The sequence below is a fragment of the Sturnus vulgaris genome, chromosome 8 (assembly GCF_052056855.1).
Source record: "Sturnus vulgaris isolate bStuVul1 chromosome 8, bStuVul1.hap1, whole genome shotgun sequence".
Lineage (NCBI taxonomy): Eukaryota > Metazoa > Chordata > Aves > Passeriformes > Sturnidae > Sturnus > Sturnus vulgaris.
In genome coordinates, this window is record NC_142250.1 from 5,257,037 (window position 1) to 5,270,464 (window position 13,428).

The 13,428-nt window shown below is 43.0% G+C and overlaps 2 long non-coding RNA genes across 2 annotated transcripts in view; one reads left to right on the plus strand and one right to left on the minus strand.

Moving 5' to 3' along the window:
- The first annotated feature begins 440 nt into the window (after positions 1–440).
- Positions 441–9,486, plus strand: LOC148222956 (uncharacterized). Its single transcript, XR_015805072.1, has 3 exons — positions 441–819; positions 3,521–3,666; positions 9,402–9,486. It is a non-coding gene; the product is annotated as an uncharacterized LOC148222956 (long non-coding RNA).
- LOC148222957 (uncharacterized) overlaps positions 1,586–13,428 on the minus strand; it is a 451,561-nt gene continuing 439,718 nt past the window's right edge. Inside the window, exon 17 of the long non-coding RNA XR_015805067.1 lies at positions 1,586–6,621. This is a non-coding gene — a long non-coding RNA (uncharacterized LOC148222957). The remainder of the gene's footprint in view (positions 6,622–13,428) is intronic.

Consider the following 13,428-nt stretch of genomic DNA (forward strand, 5'->3'; position numbering starts at 1 on the left):
AGGCTATAGCAGTGTGTGTTTCTGGCAAAATACAATAAAAATGTATAGACAGGGAAATAAAACTCTTGTATTTACTATTAATGTTCTCCCCTCTACATTGACTATCAATCATCAAGGTATTAACATCACTCATGAAATGGTATGCTGTGAGAAAATTATGATAATTCATTCTATAATCCATATTTCTATGAATACATGAAAAAAATGGCACCAATTTAGGTGGGTCCCCTCTGCCTAGAAAATTTGATGGGTTATTTTCAGAAGAGAGATCTATACTGCCTCGAAAATGTGTAACTAAATTCACACTGAATGAATAATCTTCCATTGATGTGGAACACCACACCCCCCCCCCCCACACACACACATTCCCGAGTTTTCCAAATGCACTTTACAAATGGATTTGCTAAGTACTTGCCTTACAGGAGTCATTTCCAGCTCCTCAGGGGAGAGAGACAACAGAAGTTTGCTACACACAACAGCAACATGCAGGAGTTAGTGAGGAGCGAGAGAAAGAAGGATCCTTTGGAATTGTCAAGGGCGTTTGAAGTGTACAGCATACAAATAGGACCCAAATCAGTAAGTTAATATTCTTCAATTACTTACTTTGTGTAACAGCAACACAGAAAAGCCAAATATATCCTTTTTTCATCTTTTATAGGATTATGCAAAAGTTAGAAACAGGGAAAATGTGAAGCAACTTCTGGAAAACAAGATAGAAATGGCCTTCAAGATACTACCCGAAGTTTTGTTGGAATTCTAGATCATCCCGCACTCAGAGGATGCTTGGACAAAGTGCTTAATGGAACCCTTCTTCCTTTGGTAAGGCTTTCTGGAGGCTTCACAGTTGGGCACAGGAAGACTTTAGTTTCACTAAAAAGCATTTGATGAGATAATCTGGACTAAAGTAGAACTTTGGGTATGGCAATAGAGCTCTCTTACTCTTTCCATTTCTGTCTGAGAGCTTTCAAGCACACTCCTGGCAATACATCAGTTTTAACTGCACACTCTGTGTGAAGGAAAAACACCCCCTTCCCAGCAGTTTATGGACAAGCAGGTCAAATCATTCACTGGGACACACTTTAAAGGATACCTGTGACTGGGAATTTTGCTTGTGTTTATGCAGAATTATTTCCCCCTAGAAGAAAGGAGAATCCCAGAGTAGTTTGGGTAGGAAGTGACCTTAAAACTTATCCTGTTCCACCCCCTGCCATGAGCAGGGACACCTTCCACTATCTCAGCTTGCCCCAAGCCTCATCCAGCCTGGCCTTGGACACTTCCAGGGATCCAGGGGCAGCCACAGCTTCTCTGGGCACCCTGTGCCAGGACCTGCCCACCCCTCCCGGGAACAATTCCTTCGCAATATCCCATCTATCTCTGCCCTCTGGCAGTGGGAAGCCATTGCCCCTTTTCCTGACACTTCATCCCTTCTCTCAGGCCCCTCTCCAGCTCTCCTGAAGTCTCTTTAGGCCCTGGAAGGGGCTCTGAGCTCTCCCTGGATCCTTCTCTTCTCCAGGTGAACACCCCCAGCTTTCCCAGCCTGGCTCCAGAGCAGAGGGGCTCCAGCCCTGGAGCATCTCCAAGGCCTCTTCTGGATTGGCTCAAACAGGTTAACTTCTTCCATATGTTGAGGCTCCACGCTGGACAGTCCTCCAGGTGGAGACATTTTGTGAGTTCTGGCACAGCTACAGCCTTGTGATTTCTATTTCTCTTTGGAGGGTGCACCACACACTTATAATTTACATCACCGGAGTGACTGAGGAGTCATGGCTGAGCTGACAACTCTCTCCACACAGGATAACCACAGTGGAAGTTCCTTCAAGGCCTCCAGAGCCCTTCACAGCACAGCAGTGCCTTGGGGGGATTCTTAAGGAAAACATCTTCTCTTTTAAATTGGAAGTATCTAAACACTTTAACTGCTTCTCCAGATTCAGTGTTCTCCCCGGCCTTTTTGCTCCATCTCCCTGCTCCAAGTGATGCTCCTGTGTGTGCATATGGAGAGGGGAGTAACAGGGGAAGGGTTTTCTGGGAGAGCCCACTGGACATCCAGCTGCTCCTCCCACTTTTCCTGCCTCAGCTGTGTGGAGACCAGGACTGGGTACTAAGAAGCCAAATCCAGTAAATTTCAGCAGAAGGAACATGGCTGGACAGGAAAATATCAAAGATTTTAAGGTGTGTTTATTTGCTGTACACTTGAAATGAAGACAGGTTTGTCAGATAATGTAGTATTTTTAAGCAATTAAAAAAGAAAAATCGGTCTCACAAAATTTTTTTTTCTTCAAATGCAGCATGAGCTGTATTTCTTCTGTCCCCACAATTTCTTGGGAATCTTTATTTTGATTTAAATATACAATATTAAAGCAGCACTTCAGAATTTTTCTGCCTCCATAAGTTGTTCATATGTTCTTTTGTGGTTTTTAGAAGGCTCATTTTAAAAATGAAAAAATCAAACTTCAATATTTTTCCCCCATTGGGTTTAGCTAATGCAAACCAGCTGATATTGCTGTAATATGTTGAGCTCATTTTGCAATTTGATATGAAATCTGAAAATATACACAAAATTGAAATATGCCATTAACCTCATTCAAGCTTTGCTCATACTCACTAGATATTTTACTGGTATTTTCCTGAAAAAGGATCTTTGTTTTCCTTATTGCAATAGATGTTATTGAAACATCTATCAGGAAACCTTTTTTTCAGTAACAGGGAAATAATAGCAAATAATGCAGTAAAAAGTCTATCGGATATATACTGCATCTTAAACACTTCTGTATCTCCTTCATTTCCTTTCTAACAACTCCACTTTAACTTTTGTGAAATGAAAAAAAAAAAAAAAAAATTAAAAATTGAGAGGCACAGCTGCCTTGGGTGCAGACCTGGACAGTCACATGTTTGATCTGGTCAGTCAGAGTGGACATGACAAATGCACACCTGGAAAAGGAGTTCACGTCGTCTTTCTGCAATTTAACTTCTCAGGTTTTGGCCACAGAACTTCCCTCTACCTCTACAAAATTGTTGCCCTTATCCAGCAGTGCCATAACTCCAGCTCAGCTGGTGGAAGTGGCCCAGTCAAGAACCCCTGCAATGCCCAGCCTAGGCATTCCTACAGCTCAATCCTGGGAGGAGCAAGGCTTGGCCACCTATGAAATAGAGGAAATCTGCCTAAAAACAACATACATGTTCAATGGCAATTTTCAGGCACTGGCCCCACTCCTGTTAAAGTCCAGAACTGGAGCAGGATGTTCTGCCTAGAGTAGGGGCAGAACAACTCCAGCAATGTCCCATTTTCAGAGCTGTCAGTGGCAGACGGAGAAGTGGACATCATCCTCGGTTGGGGACAAATAATGCTGAAAGCAGCTTGAGTCATCAATCCTGAAGTTAAACATCCTGATAGTGAGCTGAAGATGTGGCAGGCCTGATAAAAGAAGAAAGAAGTGATGCCACCAATAACTTATCTAAATCTACTGACTGACAGAGCTAGCCTGGGGATACCTGACTGACCGAAGGTTTCTTTACGCTGCAGAAACACAGACCCACCTTTTAATGGGAGGATCTTCTAATAAACCCCTTCCTGGGGTGTGTGTGGAATTCCTCCCTGGAATGAGGATATCCCTCAAAGTTACTCCTGCACGTTGAGCCAGAGAGATGTGCCCACAGTCCTTAGTCTGGGTGAGTGACATCAATCTCTACCTAATAATTGTTTTTGTTAGCTTTAATATCATTGTGTCAATATTGTCTTAACAATAGTGCACAGTGCTGATAGTTATAGTTCCTGTATTGTGCAGTAAATTATTTCGATTAACATCTTTTGGTCTAATCATTATCATATCATATCAATCGTTATCATAACATATCATAATACTTAGACTTTTTTCCTTTAAAAAGCAACATTTTTCATTTGCTGTAATAGAAGTACTGGCATACTGGGCTAATGACTGCAATTCTAAATGACTATACACATGTACCATTATCATGAACAAGCAAATATTGATTCGCAGAGAATAGAAACAGTTCAATAAAATATTCTTCAGCATCAGTAATAAGGAAATTCCAATAAAAATTAATTCTTTAAAGGATAATTTATTAAATATATACTTGCTTATTTTAAGCTCGTTTGGCAATTTGCTTCCCAAGCAGCAAAATTGAACAAAGTTAATTTTTATTACAATAATGTCAACCAGTATCAGAAGACAGATCAGATGGGTTTTTGGCAGTCAAAACCCTCCTTTGAGAAATTATAAAGAACAAACATATTTTGGCAGATGGGACTACAACATCTCCCACGGGCAGAGCTTGGGTACTTTTTGTGAGGTTAAACATTCACTGTTTCAGAAAAGAGTAAATTATTTTCCTGTATGTTCCTTTTGCCTGCCACCCACCCACATCCCTCACTATAAACAGCAGAAGTATGCAGGGGTGGTGGTGCAGAGATAGCCACATGCAAATTCTACGCACATCCAGCAAAAGGATCTAGGAAATCTTCTAGGAAATATTCCAGAAAATCTTCTAGAAAACTTTTCATGAAAGACTTTGGTGGACAGAGAGATAAAAGGGGACATTCTGGCACAGGCAGGGTCCTGAGGCAGAGAGGTGGGTGTGGGACACTGGAAGGAGGGGATGTTGTACAGGCTCAGAGAGACAAGCGAATGCTCCAGAGTCCAGTGTATGGTCCAGAAATAAAACCTAGAAAAGTTTTTAAATGCAATTACACCCACAGAATCACATAATCATCAAGGCTGGAAGAGACCTTCCAGATCATGCAGTCCAACCATCCACCCAGCACTGCCAGTGGACCCCTAAACCACATCACCCAGTGACAGATTGAGACACCTCTTGGACATCTCCAGGAGTGGTGACTCCATCACTTCCCTGGGCAGCCCCTTCTGATGCCTGACACCCAAACAGTGAAAATTGGGTTTTTTAATATCTAATCTGAATCACCCCTGTCTCAGCTTAAGGTCCATTCATCTGCTCCTCTCACTGAAGGCACAGCAAAAGAGACAGGCTTCACCTCACTCCATCCCCCTGTCAGGGAGTTTGGAGAGTGATGAGGTGCCCCCTGAGCCTCCTCCAGATTAAACAGCTCCCTCAGCTGTTCATCAGACTTGTTTTCTAGACCCTTCATGAGCTTTGTTGCCCTTCACTGGACACCCTCCAGAATCGCAAAATCCTTTTTAAAATGAGGGGCCCAGAACTGGATGTGGCATTTGAGGTGTGGCCTCACAGTACACGGGGACAGTCACTGCCCTGGTCCAGCTGGTCACACTATTCCTTATACAGGTCAAGATGCTCTTGGCCTTTTTGGCCTCCTGAGCTCACTGTTGCCTCGTGTCCAGCTGCTGTTGACCCTCAGGGCCTATAGATTTGTGAGTGTCTAATTGGCAGAGCAGGTCACCAACCGTCTCCTAGATTCCGGGATATACTCAAGTCCCTGTCACTAACTTCTAGCTCTGGGGGCTGGGTATCTTGAAGACAAATGGTCCTGATATTGAAGATTGAGGCAAATAAGGCATTAAGTACCTCTGCCTTTTGCTCATCCCCTGTCACTGTACTCCCCTCCGCATTCAACAATGAGCAAGACTCCTTGACTGTGCTTTTGCTGTCAAAGGCATTTATAGAAACTTTTTTTGTTGTTTTAACTGCAAGCCAAACCAAGTTCTAGTTGGGTTTTGGCCCTTCTAATCTTCTCCCTACACAATCTTCCAACATCTTTATGGTCCTCCCAAGTTACCTGACCCTTTTTCCAGAGTCAATAGATTCTCTTTTTTCTCAATGTTCCAGCCCAAGCTCTCTGTTTAACCAGGCTGGTCTTTTTCCCTGATAACTTGTCTTTCTGCACATGGGGACAGCCTTCTCCCGAATATTTAACAATTCCTTTTTAAAGCACATTCGGCCTTCCTGGGCTCCTTTGCCTTTCAGGACTAAATCCAAAGGAACCCTGTCAATCTCTCTGTACACTGGGCACTTCATCTCACAACCTGGATAAGGGGATCTAGTGTTTTTTGATTTTGCTTTTCAAAAAAACCTTAATGCAAATAAGTAACTTCCTATGAAAACCTGCAATAAACCTTACATCCTAATGTCTAAAAGAACTCTCAAATTTTAATTTCACAGAGTTGTATAGTTCCAGCTGAAAATCCACAAAATCACACAAGAGAAGTAACTTACACAGATTTCTTCCAGAGGTAATCAGCACATGCTTGTATCACATAGAAAATATAAAAACTGACATTTTCAGATGGGAAGTACATTTCTGTCGCTGAGAAGCATGTTCCAGAATTCAGGACAGCTTCTTTCTTTTCGTTGGAACTCTGTCCTTAGTTGTGCTATCAACCTCAAGGAAATTCAAGTTACAGCTCTTCTGCTCACGTGGGAATACGAATTTCCAAACTACAATCTTCCTCCCAAAAACAAACCCTCCCTCACTAGAGGTAAGATATTTTACTAGGCATGACAGAAAGCCTCTAAGTCCACTGCCCTTGTTGATGAACCATTCCAAGGAACAAACTGTGTCCAGAGAATAAAAGAGCATTCCAGAAGTCTGTCATTTACAGATGGCTCCAGGAATTGCTGTTGTCTCCATGTGTCATGATTTATTGTTTAATCACTTAGCACTGGCAGCTTCTGGAAGACAATAACATTAAAGGGCACAGGTTAACTTGTACAGTGTTGCCAAACACTTTTTATACTGCTGAAACTTTTGTTAAATGTGTAATTCCTTTTGAGCTTGTAAATGTCAAGAGTTTAGGACTCCTATACTACAGCCTGTGCAGCAGCTGGGAAAAGTATCAGCTGGATCCCCATTTAGCAAAATTAAAACCTTGTAATTCACTAGGTGATAGATAAAATACATCAAATATTAATTTTATTATATGCAACAGCTCAAAGTGATGTTACATTTTTCTTAAAATCTAAACACCAGCAATTTTGAGAAGAGAAAGCCTGTATTGCGGAACTTTCAGTAATCAGTGTGGAACTCTTCTGGAGTTTATTGGTATTTCACTAAGCTGGATGTAGTGAACTGAGCAGAAACGTGAGCAACCTTGAAAATAGTCTGTGAATCTCCTCCTGGAGATTAAGATCACACATAAACTTTAAGGACAATTGCATGAGCAAGCAAATAGTAAGTCAGAGTCAGTTTAAAAAGCCCTTCATTTTGAGTGTAAAACCAGCCACAGGGTAGAGTTATGGCTGAGAGCACAGGACCTGCCATTTCACACACACCCATCTTTAACCTGAACTCACTGGATGGGAAAAAAGTTCTGCTGAAACCAAGAACTTAATCAGCAGGGGAAGGTGGAAGAAATCCCTTGACATTGCTCAAGACCTCCTTGGGAGAAGTGTTTTAAACTTATGTTTTCCAGAGATGGGTGGATGACACAGAACTTTTTTTCTTTTTAAACAAGCAAGTTGACACCCCTTGGTCACCTTCAAACCTTAAAATATCCTTCTGCCTCACAGTTTAAATACAGCTTCTCAACTGTTCCCATGACAGAACACTTACACTTGATCATCTTGTGTTTGCCTTGATCTAGTTTTGATCTCATCCAAACACTGTGACTCATGAGGAAACCAGGCCAAAGCTCCTGGAATGGGCTAGCTCAGACAAGCCCAGGCACAGGCCTCCAGCCATGGTACAAAGCCAGGAAAAGGGATGGGCATTCAGCGCATGTTCAAGGCACAGCTAAACCCTTAATGACTTCTAGCAAAAGTTTTTACACTTTTCAACCTTCCCAAAGCAAATGAACAGAGTGAAAGCCTCTGGCACTCACAATCGATTTAATATGGGCAAGTTTTGCTAGCGAGTTCCACACTCCCTCCCTCTGTGTTAATCACAAAGAATGTGTTTCCAGCAAGAGAAACCTAGAAACTTTTCTTGATTACATAAGCAAAGCTGTTACCCAAGTTTAAATACCATTACCCAAAATAAACAGTTGCCCATAATCAAGTCTCTGGTTAGCTAATGAAGGCTCTGTGAATACTGAATTTATACGCTGATCAAGTGTCACGGCTGTAGCAGCTTTATAACTGCTGCATTATTCCAGTCTTACAGGAGGATATCCCTACCGTACTGGCTGTCTCATAACATGTGACAAATTAGTCTCTCAGTGACATGTGACAAAAAGCCCAGTAGTTCTCACCAGACAGTGCCTGAAAGGTGTGACAACACAAAAGTAAATCTGTATGAATCCTGCTGTACAGAATGTATTGCATGGGCCATTCCCTAAATGGTGTAAGTGAAACCAAATCCACTCTGCTTAATTAACTGTAAGATGGGAATGCATTTGGGATTGAGGAAAATGTGAAAACATAGGGCCTCCTGTACCTGATCAGCTCCTGCTCTGCTCCCTTCTGCAGGGCTGACAGTCTTGAAGGAAAGTGTTAAGTGAATTCAGGAAGCCCTTTCCTAACCTTGCTGCTTCTCCTGTTACTTCAGCAAGGTACAATTTGTCTTCACTGCCCATTTAGGAGGAGATCCTGGTAGTGTTAAGCAGTTTGGGCATTAAAACTCCTTTCCCTCCTGATAACGCCCCAGGTGGAGATCCAGAAAATGCCAACAGACCCTTGGATGTTATAAGTTCTGGGATGAAATATTATTCTTTCAAATCAGCATCATACACAACCTTGCATTTCACACCACACCAGTGCATTTTGTATCTCGATTGTTTTACTTTATTTCCTAATTTACCACTGGATGACCTCTGTAAATGTGGTTTTGGGGTTTTATAACTGTTTAATCAATATAAAGGAAATTAATTCAAGCTGTGGAAACTCTTCTCTTGTTTTGTTCTCCACGTGAAAAAGATAATTGAAACCTGAGAATTTGAGATCATGTTAGAATAACCAAAAAGATCCTGTATCTAAATGTTTTTACTAGAGGCTAACTCTGCCTTTGCAAGCAAAAATTCTGTGTTCAAAGGTGTTTTTAGAAGGTGTTAAAAATGGTGCTTCTCCATTTTTTTTAGCTTTTTTTTACACTACACTTTACTACAGAGCATAGTGCATGTAGTATGCATGCTGCTGTAGTACACGTGTTATTAACATATTAAGATAAGGAAGAGTTGAGAATTTTGAAGGTAAATGTAACAAATTAGTGTTTGAGACTATGAGAGGTAGTGATTAAACACTGAAGAAGTGAACTCTTTGAATACAAAATGGGACATCTCTTTCTTTGCTTTCCAGTCTGCTTGGGTTTTTTTTTCTGTCAGTTTGTAGCATTTTCTCCATTCCATCGACAGAATCCTAGTTTTTCTCTCTTCACTGCAACTATTTCAGCTTAGCAACTTTCTGCTTTCCTGTCTCAAGAGCACATTTTCACATTGCTTGCCTAACAAATGACAGTGTGGCATTGTTTCTGCTTGTTCCAAAATATCCTTTTTTCTTTTTATTTTATCTTTTAATAGAGATTCCATGTTGCTCAGGGAACACTGTGAACTCTTTAAATTTACTCAGCAAAAGCAGTATCAGCACTTCAGCCTGTGCCATGTATGAAAGGTATGGTGGAGCAGGGGCAGGGTGGAGATCTATCTAGCTCAGCTGATCTCCACAATACAGGGAACACCTCACACTCCTTGGATACCAAACTTCATGTGGCATCACAGTGATCACTGGGATTGCTGGAGGGTCGTTAAAGACACTGTGTGAGGCTACAACACACGGGAGAGCACCAAGCAAAAAGATCTAAGGGAAACTGCTCCTGAATAAGATGAAATCACAGAATCCCAGGATCCCTGAGGCTGGAAAAGCCCTCCCAGCCCATGGAGCCCAAGCTGTACCCAATGCCCACCTTGTCCCCAGCCCAGAGCACTGAGTGCCACCTCCAGCCCTTCCTTGGACACCTCCAGGGATGGGCACTCCAAACCTCCCTGGGCAGCCTCTGCCAAGGCCTGAGCACCCTTTCCATGCAGAAATTCCTCCTGCTGTCCAACCTGAGCCTCCCCTGGCACAGCTTGAGGCCGTTTCCTCTTGTCCTGTCCCTGTTCCCTGGCAGCAGAGCCCGACCCCCCCTGGCTGTCCCCTCCTGTCAGGGAGTTGTGCAGAGCCAGAAGGTTCCCCCTGAGCCTCCTTTTCTCCAGGCTGAGCCCCTTTCCCAGCTCCCTCAGCCTCTCCTGGGGCTCCAGCCCCTTCCCCAGCTCCGTTCCCTTCCCTGGACACGCTCCAGCCCCTCCAGGGCTCTCTGGCCAGGAGGGCCCAGAACTGGACACAGCCCTCGAGGTCCCTCAGCAGGGCCAGCCCAGGGGACGGGCCCTGCCCTGGGTCTGTGGCCACCCCACGGCTGGCACAGCCCAGGGGCCATTGGCCTTGTGCCCCCTGTGCCCCCTGTGCCCCCTGGGCTCCTGTCCAGCCACTGGCACAGCACCCCCAGGGCCTTTCCTGCCCTTTCCAGCCCCTCTGTCCCAGCCTGGAGCTGCAGGGCTTGGGGTGACCCCAGGGCAGGACCTGGCATTTGGCCTTGCTGAATGTCCCTGATCCCTCTGCAGAGCTTCCTGCCCTCCAGCACATCCACACTCCCACCTGGCAAGGTGTTCTCCAAGAAGTTACTGAGGATGCCCTCAATTTCTTTATCCAATTCATCCAGATCGTCAGTGGAGATATTAAACAGCAGTAAATTATACAGTCCCTCAAGGGTCCTGGAAAAGACTGGTTGGGTGAAGGGAACATCCAATTCCACCACACGTCTGAGCTGCATAAGCCCCCCAGCATCTTTGTTTTCCTTGTCTACTCTTCCTCCCAGCAGAATTTATCTACCTAGCTCAAAATTCAAGACTTGACGTCCCAACAGTTATAAAATCTGATTCAGAGTTCCCATTAATAACCCCAAAAGAATGCTATAGAAGTGCTGTAAAAACAAATAAACAGACTGGGGGCTTTTGAAATCAAAATCCATCATTATGACAAGTCTGTAAACAAATTAAAGGAGGACAGAGAGGTATGTAGCAAAAAACAATGAGTATTAATATTTTTAGTGCTTCCCATGTTCAAACTGGCTCCAGCTTATCCAATGTCAAGGCTGGATAACAATGGATTGCAGACATCAGAGACAGGTTTTAAAGGGGGACTTTGAACTAAAGAGAGAATGACATGGAACAAGCATGTTGTAGGACAGAAATTCGCACTCCCAAAGCAGCTACTTAGAAGTGATGGTGTGAAATGTGTGGGGTGGGATCACATGATTAAGGCAAACAATATGGGCACAGTAAAACTCACAATAGTGATCTCAGGATGGGATATTACAGAATTCCTTATTCCAGTGGCTCAGAAATATGAAAACAAACAAACAAACAAACAAAAAAACCCTTGTGTTTTTATATGGAAAGGTAGTCAGAGAGATTTATACCAGGTGAGGTGGTGAAGCCAATGACAGATGGTGCTGATAAGTCTTATTGGGAGATAACTGATGATCTATTATCTACAATTTACATTTCTGAGGAAATCTCTTTCTAAGAGAACAAAATGTTCCAGAAGCAGAATAAATATTGCATGCCATTCATTAGTGACACAAACTCAAACAGATGTCTTATCTCTAATTAACACATATCCTCTAAAATTATTCACATGTCCTCCTTCCCAGGATTGTTTTCAAAGAACAGGTGAATGATGTCTCAGATTAAACAGTTTCACATAACATCCTCTTCGTTTCTGTACTCTCAGGCACACTCACCATCTCCTCTTAGTTATTCTCCTCTTTATACTGGCAAATCAATCAAAATCAATTAAATGCTAATATAATCTTAACCTTGACACAAACACATCAAAGAACTTAACTATAAAACCCAATTTGTATAATTTTCATCATAGAAATAAGTTAATAATAGCACACAACAGAGAACTTTCCAATAAAGAAAGAAAAAAATTTCTGTTACAACTACTTAAGAATTTTCACTGTTACGGTATTTAAACCAATGCTTTGTTGTAAAGGTAATGCCCAAGTTGGACAGGTTTCAGTAAGTGCCTAAAAGGAGCTTAATGGCAATATTTTAGGACAGATTATGCTCATCATTATACTGTGGAAAGGAAGTCAGGGTTCTCCACCTAGATCATAAATCAAGATAGCTAATCAAGATGCAAATAATATCTGATGTAATTTAAATTTGGTGACCTTAAAACACTTAACACTGTTAACTGAGAAGATGCTACAGGGATAAGAGGCTTTGTTACAAGCCTCAGACCAACACTTTTATTTTAGCTATCTTTGCAGACATTCCTAGCTCTGCTTTCCCTGTGAGACATGATAGCATTTTGTTACATGGGCAGAAGCAAAACCTCATTCAAATTGTCCATTTCCCCAATTAAAGTTATTTCTCTGACTGTGTGAAAATAATCTCTTTTTACATTTACCCTAGGGGAAAGTCAGCCTTCTCTCCCTCTGTTTGAGATTTTCCCAGAAGCTGGAAAAAGGGAAACATCATCCCTATTTCTAAAAACGGTGGAAAGGAGGAGCCTGGGAACCAATGCCATGTCAACCTCCCCTCTGTGCTGGGAAGATCCAGGGACAGCCCCTCCTGGAAGCTCTGCTGAGGCTTACAGAGCACAGGGAGGTGATTTGGGGCAGCCAGCACGGCCTCACCAAGGAAAAATCCTCAACTGATCCCGTGGCCTTCTCTGGTGGAGAGACTCCATCAGTGGACAAAGGAAGGGCCACAGATCTCATTTATCTGGAATTCTGTAAAGCCTCTGACATGGGTCCTGCAACATCCTTCTCTCCGTACTGGAGACAGCTGGATTTGATGGATGGACTGTTGGATGGACAAGGAAGTGGTTGCACAGTCACAGCCAGAGGGTGGTCAATGGCTCAGAGTCCTGATGGATGTCAGTGATCAGTGGAGGCCCTCAGGGGTCTGTACTGGGACCAGTGGTGTTTAATTAATTAACAGATGAAGGGATCCAGTGCATGCTCAGCAGGTTTGCAGGGGACACCAAGCTGAGGGTGCAGTGACACCCCTGAGGGATGAAGCCTTCCAGAGGGACCTGGACAAGCTGAAGCAGTGGGAATCTCAGGAGATTCAACAACACCATGTGCACCAGGGTTGGAGCAACCCCCAGGATCAATCCAGGCTGGGGATGAGCAGACAGAGCAGCTCTGGGGAGAGCTTTTGGGCGTTATTGTGATTTAACCCCAGCTGGCAAAGAAGCTCCACAGAGCCACTTGCTAAACTCCCACATCCCCCTGAGAAATGGGGATGAAAACCAAAAGTAAAGCTTGCAGGCTGAGATAAGAATGGTTCAAAAATTGAAACAAATTTTATTACTATTATAACAACAATTTTTTTGTTTTTAAATATGCACAACACAATTGCTCACCATCCACTGATGAATGTCAGACCAAATCCCTGAACTCTGATTCAGGTACTCCCCAGTTTATATACTGAGCAGGACATTTTATGGTGGGGAATATCCTTTTGGCCAGTTCAGGTCACGTGTCCCAACTGT